The sequence below is a fragment of the Hyperolius riggenbachi genome, chromosome 9 (genome assembly GCF_040937935.1).
Source record: "Hyperolius riggenbachi isolate aHypRig1 chromosome 9, aHypRig1.pri, whole genome shotgun sequence".
Classification (NCBI taxonomy): domain Eukaryota; kingdom Metazoa; phylum Chordata; class Amphibia; order Anura; family Hyperoliidae; genus Hyperolius; species Hyperolius riggenbachi.
This window is the reverse complement of record NC_090654.1, coordinates 205,516,944-205,529,905: the sequence shown is the minus strand read 5'-3', so window position 1 is coordinate 205,529,905 and position 12,962 is coordinate 205,516,944. Positions and strand designations below refer to the sequence as shown.

General features: G+C 46.2%; 1 long non-coding RNA gene across 1 annotated transcript in view; it reads right to left on the bottom strand.

The window, feature by feature from the left end:
- The window catches only part of LOC137531840 (uncharacterized), a 254,839-nt gene that overhangs the window by 233,899 nt on the left and 7,978 nt on the right, over positions 1–12,962 (bottom strand). The window contains exon 2 of the long non-coding RNA XR_011023785.1: positions 12,325–12,528. This is a non-coding gene — a long non-coding RNA (uncharacterized lncRNA). The remainder of the gene's footprint in view (positions 1–12,324; positions 12,529–12,962) is intronic.

Here is a 12,962-nt window from a genome sequence, read left to right as displayed (position 1 = left end):
ACAATGAATTAATTCTCAGCAAAATGTATCACCCACAGAAAGCCTAATTGGTGGTGGAAAAAACAAGACATAGATCAATTCATTGTGATGAGTAGTGCTAAAGTTATTGGCAAATGAATGGGAGGTGAAAGTTGCTCAGATTTAAAAAAAATCTCAACCCTGTAGGCTGAAGTGGTTAAAAACTAGATTTAGATATACCATAAAACTGTGGGATATCTAAAAAAAAAGTCATTTTTAGGAGACTTAGGATAGATACAATTGTTTTTCTCATCAGTTTATTTTTACCTCGGATATCCTTTAAGAAACTTCAGTTGTTATCTATGCAAACATGGCCAGATTTACTATAAGGCACTATAGGCACGTGCCTACAGGCGCCTGTTGATGGAAAGGCGGCTCATTCCCCTCCATAGTACCTCTCTCCCTCCTTCCCTATACAGAGTCCTGATGAGAATGTAAATCAGACGTTACTCACCCAGCGCTCGGCATTCCACTGACAAGATCTCTATTCAGACAGGGGCAAGTCAAGCGGATTAATACTGAGGTTCCTCTAGCTACGTAATATTGAGAGTACTTCAGGCTATCTAATACTTATGGGAACCTGTAACTACTTATGACGGACAAGGGAAGTAAGGGAGGAGTGACAGCTGGGCCAGCCAGCACACTTGCAGTATGGTGGGGGTTTGTAGGTTCATGGAGGGCGAAATCTAAGGTGCCAGGACAGCTGTGCCTATAGGCCCCTGTGATGAAAATCTGTGCCTGTATGCAAAAGAGATTCTCTGAGCTCCACGACCAAATTGGTCGCTGATTTCTGGAGCACTATACATCAAAAAACAGTGACAAACAGCGTCCAATAAGGTTCAGTGAGAAGAGAAGTTCAAAGGGTCATTAGCTCTGCAAACCACACACTATATTTTAAACTATAAGACAGAGCAAACTGCAAATATGACATTGTGATGCAATACTATAGAAAAACGCTATATAAATGAAAATAAAAATATGAGACTAATTTCTTTGCTACTAATGTTCTATCAATTATCCGTACTACATGTCCAATTCATTATATCATACGTTTTTGGGGGGTTTTCGCTTCAGTGTCAGTTTTCGCTCAGTGTCACTTTATTGTTTATATAACAATATTTTGAAGAAGAGAAATTAAACTCTCCTCATTCATTATTAATTTAACAGTGGAAAAATGGGTAAAAAATCCTTACAAGGCTTGTACAAATACTCTTATGTGAGCGAAAAACTACTCAGCATTCTGAATTAAGCTGAGTTCAGCACTAATAAAGAAAAAAAGGATTGAATGCCTGAATAATACTATTAGAGAGTTTGACATGTACCACATCCCTGGTATGTAGTCAGAATGTCATGTTGGTAAATGGGAGGGTTAATGAACGTGTATTTTGGCTTTAAGGGGTTAATGAGCTGTTCTTCCCCTTAGTGAAGGTCAGTGTAGGACCATGTGCTCTAAATAAAATAAACACCCTATCAAGTTCCATGCAGATCTTCCTCTTAATTAGGTCATCAACCCTTGATGAAAAGGTACCATTATGGTTCAGCTTCCCTTACGATTCCCTGTGGGAAATATAGAGACCGGTAATGTGTTTAACCCCTCTCAATAGTCGAACATGCTTCTTACCCCCCTTGGGAGCTCCACCGCTCCCCAGACCTCATAACTGGTTCTGTAATGAAAGGGTTACTTGTAACATAATTAGGCAAGGTCATCTATGTTATCAGCTAATTCAAACTACTCAGGTGGTAGAATGTGACAAATCTGTATGTCTATACTGTAGTGGCATAGCTACAGAACCATGGGCTCCAGTGCAAATTTTACACTGCCCATCATTTTCCCCAGAACTGTATACCGTATGTAATAGCATAACACAGGCCACTAAAACCGTTTTTTCCAAAGTCAATCATTGTAAGCGAGATGTGATAAGCGGTGACAGTCATATATGGCTTTCAGTGATTGCCAATACACAGAGCACACACATACCGGTAAAACAGAGTAACCAAACAGCTTGGGGTGACTCAAAACCACACGGAAACTATAGGGGACTAAAAGAGAACCAAAAGCTCTCCTACTAAAATGCAATGCTTGGTGTGATTTGCCTTCTTGAATTAGAAGGTACTTGCGATAATTCAGCTTTAATTGAATATCTGTGGTTACCCACAATGCACTGCTACTGAATATGCAAAGTATCTCTTTATGCCCCTGAAGCCAGGCTTGCATCCAGAACCGCTGGTGTCTAGCCAGCCTATATCTTTACATTTTACAGAGCCACATCAACAGACTGTCTGCATGTGGGGTTGATGTGGCTCTGTAAAATGTAAAGATACAGGATGGCTATACACCAGCGGTTCTGAATGCAAGCCTGGCTTCAGGGGCATAAAGAGATAATTTGCATATTCAGTACCAGTAAGTGATCAGTACTGCTACAGCACCAATAAAGGCCTAATGCAGCAACTGGAGAAAGGCCTAATGTGGACCCCTCAGGTCCAGGGGCATTAGCGCAGTCACAACCTCTGCACCCCTTACTGCTATACCACTGACTAGTAGCCCTCCTTTGCTAGGGCTAAAGGCAATAATGAAAAGGGCATGTGTGTCCTTTGACACTGTACTGTGGGGAGTGATTAGGAAACCTTTCCAACAAGGGTACTGTGAACAGAGAGCAGGCAGTGGTGTAGCCAAGGAGCCAGGGGCCCCAGTGCGAGTTAAAGTCGTCTTAACCTTTCTTATCCTATCTAACTCTATTCACCCCACACTATTTTAAGGTAGTTGAATAACTATAGATTCACTCGTCATTGGTTTTTTGATGGTCACATTTTCTCATAAACTGAATCTTTTGGACCTAATCCAACAGACAAGAGTATCTAAACTCCAGGTGTTAAAAATGCATAGCATTGGCTGCTGCTCTGTGCAACTATTTACTCCTGCAGCAAGGTGAGCTCCTGCACATAATGCAGAGCGGCAGCAGAGTGTTATACATTACCTCCTAACTTTTGCTAAGAGCAGGGCCGGTCCAACCATGATGCCAAGTGAGGCCACTTCCTCAGGCGGCAGAAGTCTGGGGACAACATAAGGCAGAAACAGGAAGTGAAGAGAGTGCCTGGCCAACCTATACTGGGGGCAACTGTACCTGGCTAACCTATACTGGGGGCAACTGTACCTAGCTACCAATACAGGGAGCCCTTATACCTGGCTACCTTCCTATACTATACTGAGGGTGTTTAGGGGGGGGGCTACTGCAGCTATAACGTGCAGTGCAAATTCTCAGGTGCTGTGCAATCATTCCAATTTGGTGGGGGGGGGGGGGTGCATCCTCACAAGTTTGACTCAGGCAGCAAACAGTCTAGAACCGGCCCTGGCTAAGAGTGCTAGTACATAGGTACCGTATTTTCGCCGTATAAAATGCACTTTTTCTCCCCAAAAAGTGGGAAGAAAAAGTCCCTGCGTCTTATACGGCAAAGGCAAGGAATCCCCGACTTACGAACGCCCGCTGATACGAACCACCCGCCGCCATCGGGGATTCCCTGCCTTTGTCCCCACTGTGCCTGGCTTCCCCCCTACCTGCATCTCCTCCCTCCCCCAGCTTAGCTCCTCCATCATGCCCACGCCGATTGAAGACATCCGGCTTCTCCGTGCGGCTTCTTCTCGTGCCGGGCTTCTAATGACGCGTCATCAATGACGCGTCATTAGAAGCCTGACACTAAAGGAAGCCGCACGGAGAAGCCGGATGTCTTCAATCACTGCGGGCATGATGGAGGAGGTAAGCTACTTCTGCTCGCACGGAGGGTCCTGAGACACAAGGGGGAGGGAGGAGGCGCAGGCAGGGGGAAGCCAGGCACAGCGGGGACACGGGGCTGACCAGAGGATACATGGGGCCGAGCAGAGGATATAGGGGGCCGAGCAGAGGATACAGGGGGCTGACAAGAGGACACAGGGCTGACCAGAGGACACAGGGGGCCGAGCAGAGGATACAGGGGGCTGACAAGAGGACACAGGGGGCTGACAAGAGGACACAGGAGGCTGACCAGAGGACAAAGGGGGCCGAGCAGAGGATACAGGGGGCTGACAAGAGGACACAGGGGGCTGACAAGAGGACACAGGAGGCTGACCAGAGGACACAGGGGGGCTGACCAGAGGACACAGGGAGCTGACCAGAGGACACAGGGGGGCTGACCAGAGCACAAAAGGGGCTGACCAGAGGACACAGGGGGGCTTACCAGAGGACACAGGAGGGCTGACCAGAGGACACAGGGAGCTGACCAGAGGACATAGGGGGGCTGACCAGAGGACACAGGGGAGCTGACCAGAGGACACAGGGGAGCTGACCAGAGGACACAGGGGGCTGACAAAAAGACACAGGGGGCTGAGAAAAGGACACAGGGGTGAGACCAGAGGACACAGGGGGTGACCATAGGACACGGGGGAGTCCAGGACATGAGAGGACATGGGGACACACCAGAGGACAAGGGGGTAGACATGGGGCATACAGGGGGAGACATGGGGCATACAGGAGGACACATGGGGCATACAGGAGGACACATGAGGGACATAGGAGGAAACCATTTGGGGGAGGGGGGAGGACATGTACAAGATGCTCCTGATAGATGCTCCAGACCAGGTTTCGTTTATTTTTTTCCCCTGATATTTGCCCTCTAAACCTGGGTGCGTCTTATATGCCGGAGCGTCTTATACAGCGAAAAATACGGTATATGTGTTTTTATTGGAGGCACTTGTATTGACCTGAGAAAGCGGGCCAGAACCCGTGAAATGCGTTGTCTACCGTACATGTATTAACAGCACTTTTTCCATTAAATAATGGTTTGTCCTTCGGAGAAGGTAAGAAATGATGCTTCTTATATATACAACATCTAGTAGCATCATATCATCATGGGTGCCTCCACCAGTGTGTTTTTTAGTATAGTCCATACCCCATAGGTTTTTTTTTAGTCACAAGGACCTTTAGTCCTCCCAACTAATCCAGGAGAGTGACCAACCAGCATTTGCACCAACAGACCTGGGACACCAAGCGGGGAAGGTTATATTCCTGCAGCTCAGACGGTGGTTGCAAGTTTTGCAACCCACCTTTGTGAGTATAATACTTATACAGGTGTGCAGTGGCATAGCAATAGGGGGTGCAGAAGTTGTGACTGCACTGGGGCCCTGGGGCCTTCCTCAACCACAGTATTAGCACTTTATTGGTTCTATGCTGGGGATAATCACTTCTATAGATGGTTTAAATTGTAGTATTTATTAACAAACTGTTCCCCATCCCCTTCTTGCACCTCTGACACTGTGGTTGTCCTTGGCAGGTTTTAGTGCGCCATATCAATTGTTCTGTATAGAGTGCTTGGGGGGGGGCCCAACGTAAAACTCGCAGTCGGGCCAATAGCTCCATAGCTATGCCACTGCTTGGGCTTGATTCACTAAGACAAATAGCATGCCTTATCAGAGTTAACACACCTTATCAGAGTAGCATAGCAAGCGCTACAAACTTATGCCTGCTAATTGGCAACGACGAGAGCTCCACTCCTCCTGCCCTGAGACCCTGCGGGTCCAATCACTTTAAAGGACATTATCCCCGCACTTTGATTGGCCCAATAGGCTGCCTGTCAAGTTTCCTGTTGAGTGACAGGCAGCCTATTGGGCCAATAAAAGTGCGGGAATAATGTGATTGGACCCGCAGAGGCTGAGGCAAGACGAGTGGAGCTCTCGTCATTGCCAATTAGCAGGCATAAGTTTGTAGCGCTCGCTATGCTACTCTGATAGGGCATGTTAACTCTGATAAGGCATGCTATTTGTCTTTGGATCGAGCCCCATGTGTGCTTACATCCCTTTGTCTAATGATACTGCACCACTGGGCTCCTTAGCAGAGACTTGGAGGTTACGGGTGACCATCAAGTATCGAAACTTTTTCTACTAATCACTATGCAGCCTCTGTCCTTGTCACCTTCCATCCCTGTCACATGACATGCAGGGACAGAAGCTAGATAGTGATTGGCTGTATGGCGCTGGTATGCTGAAGGGTGAAGAGGACATGTCCTGCTGCCTGAATGAGGTAATCTATAACACTTGGTTGCTGCTCTGCATTATGTATGGGGCGGGCCCGCCACAGCGTAGTTGTTTCCCTGGTATGGACCAGACTGTGGTACCAGCGACTCAGCTATGGGAAAAAATAATTTGAAAAGGAAGAATATTTACAAATGGTGTTTCTTATTTGAATCACACAGTAAGTTGCTAGTGATATGAAAATGTGAAAAAAAAATGCAAACAACCAATGAAAAACCTTTACTGAGGCAACACTTGTGTGACTATGTTTGTCTATAAATGGTTATTTCCCAAGCATGTGCTGAATGAATTTCAGGTTTACACAGTGCCGGTGGGGAGAGGAGGAGACCTACGTTCACACCCTACCTCTGTCTGCCGCTGCCTTCCTAATAATTGCATGTTTTCCCTTCGGGCCCACTAAAGTCTTTTACTCTTTAATTGCAATTACACTCATTTACATAGCAGATGAGGCTAATTGCTGGTATTAGTTACCAAATGTAGGGCCGCGTTGGGAGGGAGTAAAGTGCCCTACAGGTAGGAACGTGATCACAGCTTTAATTGAGAAGAAAAGGGGATGGAGAGGGTGGCATGTCTGCCAGGGAGAGGTGCCTTGTAAACTGCCAAGCTGGTCCCTGCACTTCATACTAAAAGAGCAGAAATGTCCTCAGAGCTCTGTGGAACGTTTAACTCCTGATTTACAGGACGTAATAAGACAGTAGAGCTAATCAGAACTATAAAAACTAGATAACAGTGGCTTTCAGCAAATCGGATTCCAGAGAATCTGGAGACAGAGCTCTCTTCTCTGATCGAATGTGATCAGAGAGAAATCTGTAGGCTGCCCATATACTGCAAGTCAATGTGCCCCCCCCCCCCATACACTATACTTCACCTGTCCACGTCCGGCACTGGCTCCGCCGCAATCTGCATAAACGTGCCCTACATGGATGCCGGCGTATATGTGGGCGCGTGTGTGACGCCACGTGGCGTTACTCTGGCAACCACGGAGCATGTGTATGCAGATTGTGGCGGAGCCCAGAGGCAGCAGTGGACACAGACAGGTAAAGTATAGTGTACAGGGGGGGTGTCACATTTAACATTAGGGGGGGGGACATTGCCGGAGGGGTTCAATGCTCACCTTTACCGCTACGCACCTGATCAACCATAATGGCACGACATCTTGCTTCATGTCCGATTGAAATGCTTGGCCCGAAATTGGTTGCGTTGTGGATCGGGCATGCACTTGGCGGCACAGGTTTTCATCTGATTTGATAATAATTATCGAATCAAATGGTCGATTGGCCGACAAGTCGCTAATTGTATGGGTACCTGTAGAAACAGGCTAGGTGACATTAAATATAAATAAACAATCCAGACTGCCAAATGCATGGCACAGGAATGGCATATATTGAAGAGTGGAGTTTCAATATGTGTTTTGTGTCAATAGCCTTTGTAAACTTTAAAGCCATCTTTGTATGCAGTGTTGGGGGACCATGGTGCAAGTACTGGTGCAGAGGAGCATGCGGGTGCTGGTCATGGTCACAAATCATGACATTCACGTGATTTAATGTCAAGTGTGTGTATCTGAGTATGTGTGACCACATGCAGGTCACATCTCAGTATTCAGTATGGTGGCCAATGGTAAAATGCCTATTTTAGTTTTCTTTGGGGTTCGCTTATGGAGATTAGTGTTTGTTCAGCTGCTCCTTTGGCCAGTATGCTCTCGATAGCTCCTGCTATGCCTGTATTTCCCTGCCTTTCTCTGCCTGTTACTTCTAGAAATCCCAGTGCCTATTGCGACTAAGCCCATCTCATCTACTTAAGATAGTTTTCTTTTTACCACTTCGGTTTTTCAGATCCTTGTTCATACCTTAAAGCGGAATGAAACCCAGCATTTCTTCATTGCTCTAAAAAATTATTTACAGCATATTATATACAAACAGCATTTTTTTTTTTACTAGACCAGCATTCAAAGGGTTACACACAGGGCTGGAAAGTTCAGTGCAGAGAAATGTGGAGGCATCTGAAGTGTAGATTATGTTATCTTGTGTTTACTTAATTATATCAAGTGAGGAATGTGACACATTCTCTGACTGTGCAGAAGTTCCTGGACAAAGACAGAAACTCAAAGCATTTCTGCCTTCAATACATAATGAATAAAACCCGTCATTAATACAATGCAAAGTCAGCTCACAAAGCAAAAAACTGTACTTTTGGGAATGTATAATTTCTAAATGAATAATAATACTTATGCACAAATGCAAATATGATAACCCTATGGCATATAAAAAGTAGGAAAACATGTTTTTATTGAATATTATGTCAGGGTTTTAAACCGCAGACTGGCAATACAAGAGATTCTGACTTCTTTTTCCAAAAATTCCTTCCTTGCCGACTGAACTTTTCTCTGAAAACAACCACAGGGCTGTTGTCACCCCAAACTGGCACACAGGTGACTCAAGGTGGGCCACACTACTCACATGCGCAGGGTGAATCATTTCAAATGTTCTTTTCTTGTTTTCATCAAAGATTTAACAGCCATTCATCCTATATGTTTCATAATTTATGTATTAACTTAACAGTAGTCATAGTTCTTAAGTATAGATGAACAAAAAAGTTCCACCATGGTGAACTCAAACACTGGTGCCAAGATGACCTGCTTCACATCCAGTGGTCCCTTTTTTTTTTTTTTTAATAAACATTACAACTCCATTTACCTAAGTATTGGGTCTAGTGACAAGGGTACGATTAGATGGCCAGTATGGTTATGAGCACCACCATCATTTTTGTCTATAGTTAAATATGTCATGCACAGGTTATTTTCCACTCTCTTTTTCTTTCTTCTTCTTTTTTTTTTTTTTTTTTTGCAGTGTTTTGTTGGGAAAATATCCCAGCATGCTTCAAAAAACAAGCTTATCCCTGTTGACATGCTGCAAAAATTAGCAAATAAAATGAAAAATAAATAAAAAGACCTTTTTTGTTGTTGTTGATAGTGCCAGTTATTTTGTGGAATTGACTGGATTTGTTTCTGTTTGGCTCTGGGCATTTCCTAGGAACATGGAGGTGGGGAAAGGGTGATTTGCATGGAATGAGAACTCGCTTGCAACTTGCAAGGACCTCCCCTCCAAATGACGACAGGCATGTAATCTGGTTATGGCTCAATAAGGGGAGGCACACAAATCTGCATGATACATGAACAGGAGCGTAACTAGAAGTCGCCGGGCCCCCTGCAAGAATTTGAGCGGACCCCCCACCCCCACTGTGGGGCCCGCTCATGGCCGTTTTGGGGGGGCAGGAGGGGTCGCAGCATGAGGGGAGAGCTTTGCACATCAGCAGGGAGAGGGGACAGTCCCCACCATCCCTCACCTCGGGCTCGCCCCTCTGCGCTCCCCCTCCTGCATCTATCTAAGTGTCAGCAGCAGCGGCATCAGCTATAATTACCTCCATTCACCACTGGAGGTCTCCGATCTGCAAGGGCTTCACATTACTTCCTGTTAAAACAGGAAGTAATGTGAAGCCCTTGCAGATCGGCAACCTCCGTGGTGAATGGAGGTAGTTGTAGCTGCTGCCGCCGCCGCTGCTGCTGACACTTAGATAGATGCAGGAGGGGGAACCCGAGGTGAGAGAGAGGCTGCCCCCCCTCTCCGCTGATGTGCAAAGCTCTCCTCTCATGCTGCGACCCCTCCTGCCCCCCCAAAACGGCCATGAGCGGGCCCCAGGGGGGGCCCGGGTCCCCCCGCAGGGACAGGGGCTGCTTCCCCTATTGTTACGCCATTGTACATGAACCTGACACTATGGGCCAGATGCACTAACTTGTGGCCAGGTAGAGCATGGCAATGTACTACGACAACAGTGTACCATGAGTTACGATATTAGCATGACCCGCGTTGCTCAAGTACAAGGCCACATAGAACTTGGTATTGGAGAACTACTGCATATGGAAGACGTCACAGTATATCGAAGAGCAAGGTTGTTGTGAGGGACATTATTAATTGAGTACAGAGCCTGCACATGGAAAAGACTGGTTGTTGCACATAGAATCGATCACTGCTGCTGCTATACATTGGGGGAGCTGCTGCACATAGAAGTGGGGGTGCTGCTGCACTACTTATGGAAGAGGGTGGTTGCTGTATATCAAAGAGGGGTGCTGTTACAGTACATGTAGATTTTGTACATGGAAAGAAATCTGCATATGGAAGAGGCAGGCCTAGAAATCTGTTTATAAACATATAAATCAAGCTCAACAGGGTGTTTAGTTTTGTATCAAAACATTGAGGGCCTGATTCACAAAGCGGTGCTAACAGTTAGCACCCTGGTGAAAAGCCCTTTATCACGCCTAAACTCAGTTCAGGCATGATAAGTTTAGGTGTGATAAGTTTAGGTGTGATAAGTTTAGGCATGATAAGTTTAAGCATCAACTGGGTTAGCACCAAAGTGCACAGCTGATCATAAGTTTTGCGCTAGCAAAGTCTGGTGCACTGCGCATAGAGTTTAATGGCGCTGCTTTGCGTGCGGGACTTTGCACACTATCTACACTTATCTAAACTTAGCATGCCTAAATTTATCACACCTAAACTTATCATGCCTAAACTGGCTTTTCACCAGCGTGGTGCAATGGTTATCACGCCTAAAGTCTCAAACTGTGTTAGCACCGCTTTGTGAATCAAGCCCTTGGAGTGTGTTGTTTTTTTATTTTATTCATTTGTGGCACTGTTGAATAGATAAGTAGTCTGGGAAAAGACCACTAAACTCATTCATTGGGAAGAGGCCGCTATCTGCTTGCTGGAATAGACAGGTAGCTCTTCTACTGGAAATCATCACTAGGCACAGGAGACTGCAGGTGCCCAATAGCAGAAATGTTATGATGCACGAATTACACCTCCCTCCAAGTTGCAACAACTCAGGGGGCGAATAGTATTTAACATCGCTGGGGAGTTTTGCGGCTCCCAACTCATGCGTGGAAAACTAATACGTAGGTCCTGAAGAACCTTCTGCCCCAAGCAATGAATACCAGTGCTTTGCAAAAGAGGGAAGGATATTCTGCCCCCTCTTAAAGAGACCCTGAACTGAAAATAAAAAGTCAAAATAGGGCCTGTTTCCACTACACGCAGACTAGATGCAGAATGAATGCCTATGGGAAAATCTGCATCAGAAAAATCACGTTCAGTGGAAACAGGCCCATAGACATTTATTGGAGTCAGTTTTTCTGCATCCAATCTGCGTGTAGTGGAAACAGGCCCATAATCATGCACAGGTCATACTTACCTCCTGTGTAGTCTGCTCCTCAATCTCTTTCTCCTCTCCTGCGTCCCATTTGTCCACTGTGATCAATGGAATTCTCCGTCCTCCATTTTAAAAATGGCCATTACCCCATAACAACTTCCTGGTCAGAACACTGTTAAACTGTAATATCACCCACTTGAGCCATAGGGAAACATGGACATTACCTTGCACATTCAGTTGTAACTGACAGCTGCTGATATATAACTGACAGTAACTGGTGTATTTCAGTTCTGACAAAATATTGTCAGAACTGGAAGGGATCACTGTAAGAACAAAATGGTGAGCTTCTGAGAGGAAGTGATGGTGAGGTTAGTGTGTAATATTCGCGCTCAAGTTCATAGGCTAAAATACAAAAAGTCTCACGGTCCTTGTTCAGGTTATCCACAGACAGTCCTGAACAGGGTTCACACCATGTCAGCCGCTCCAACTTTGTATAAGCCAAGATTCACGTCATATGCAAAAAAAGAGAATAGAAAAAATATAGTGTGTAACTGCAAAAACGAAGTATTCTAACACCTACCCATAGTGTTATCCTCCGTCACCTCACACACTACACCACCTGTGCTGGGGACCCCCCCCCCAAGTGCCCGCACTCACCCAACCACCCTCCAAAGTGTTATCCTCCGTCACCTCACACACTACACCACCTGTGCTGGGACCCCCCCCCCCCCAAGTGCCCGCACTCACCCAAGCACCCTCCAAATTGTTATCCTCCGCCACCTCACACACTACACCACCTGTGCTGGGACCCCCCCAAGTGCCCGCACTCACCCAAGCACCCTCCAAAGTGTTATCCTCCGCCACCTCACACACTACACCACCTGTGGTGGGACACCCCCCCCCCCAAGTGCCCACACTCACCCAACCACCCTCCAAAGTATCCGGAGGTTGGAATAAAAGTTTTGAGGGTTATGATCTTCTGCAGCTCAAGATAGGCTAAAATAGTGTAAAACCATTCGTTTAATATGGAATAAAAGTATTGCACTCACAAGCTGAGGGTTTAAACAGGCATATCTGATACAGATGCAGTACCCGGGTGACCGTCCCGACCGATGCCGTCCCGGATCCATGCCACTCGCCGTTCCGTGCACTTCCGTGAGCTCTCAGTCTCGCTTGCTGGTCACGTGTGCCGTAGCTCCGCCCTATGCATTTCGTCAGGAACTGACTCATCAGGGGCCCCTGATGTTCTTCCTCTGATGAAGCAGAAAAGAGGTTGTTTTATGTCATTGCTTGAGCTTTCTCTGCACTTTCCTAAGATTCTGGGACATTTAATTTTTTACATGAGCGCATCCACAATTAGACACATGTCCGATAAACGCAGTGTTCCCCAACCCTGTCCTCAGGGCCCACCAACAGTGCATGTTTTGTAGAAATCCAGAGAGGTAGTTAATCAGCTCTGCTGAGACACTAATTACCTCACCTGTGAATGTGTGTGGTTTTCTGCAAAACATGCACTGTTGGTGGGCCTTGAGGACAGGGTTGGGGAACTCTGCGATAAAGGGTAAAAAGCCTGAGAATGGACTTCCTTGAGGTCGTCCGCAGGGCCATGAGACCCTAACCAGTATGACATCAGGGAGGGGGACCTTCAGCAGATTTCCCCAATGCCTCTGCACACACCAAACAATAC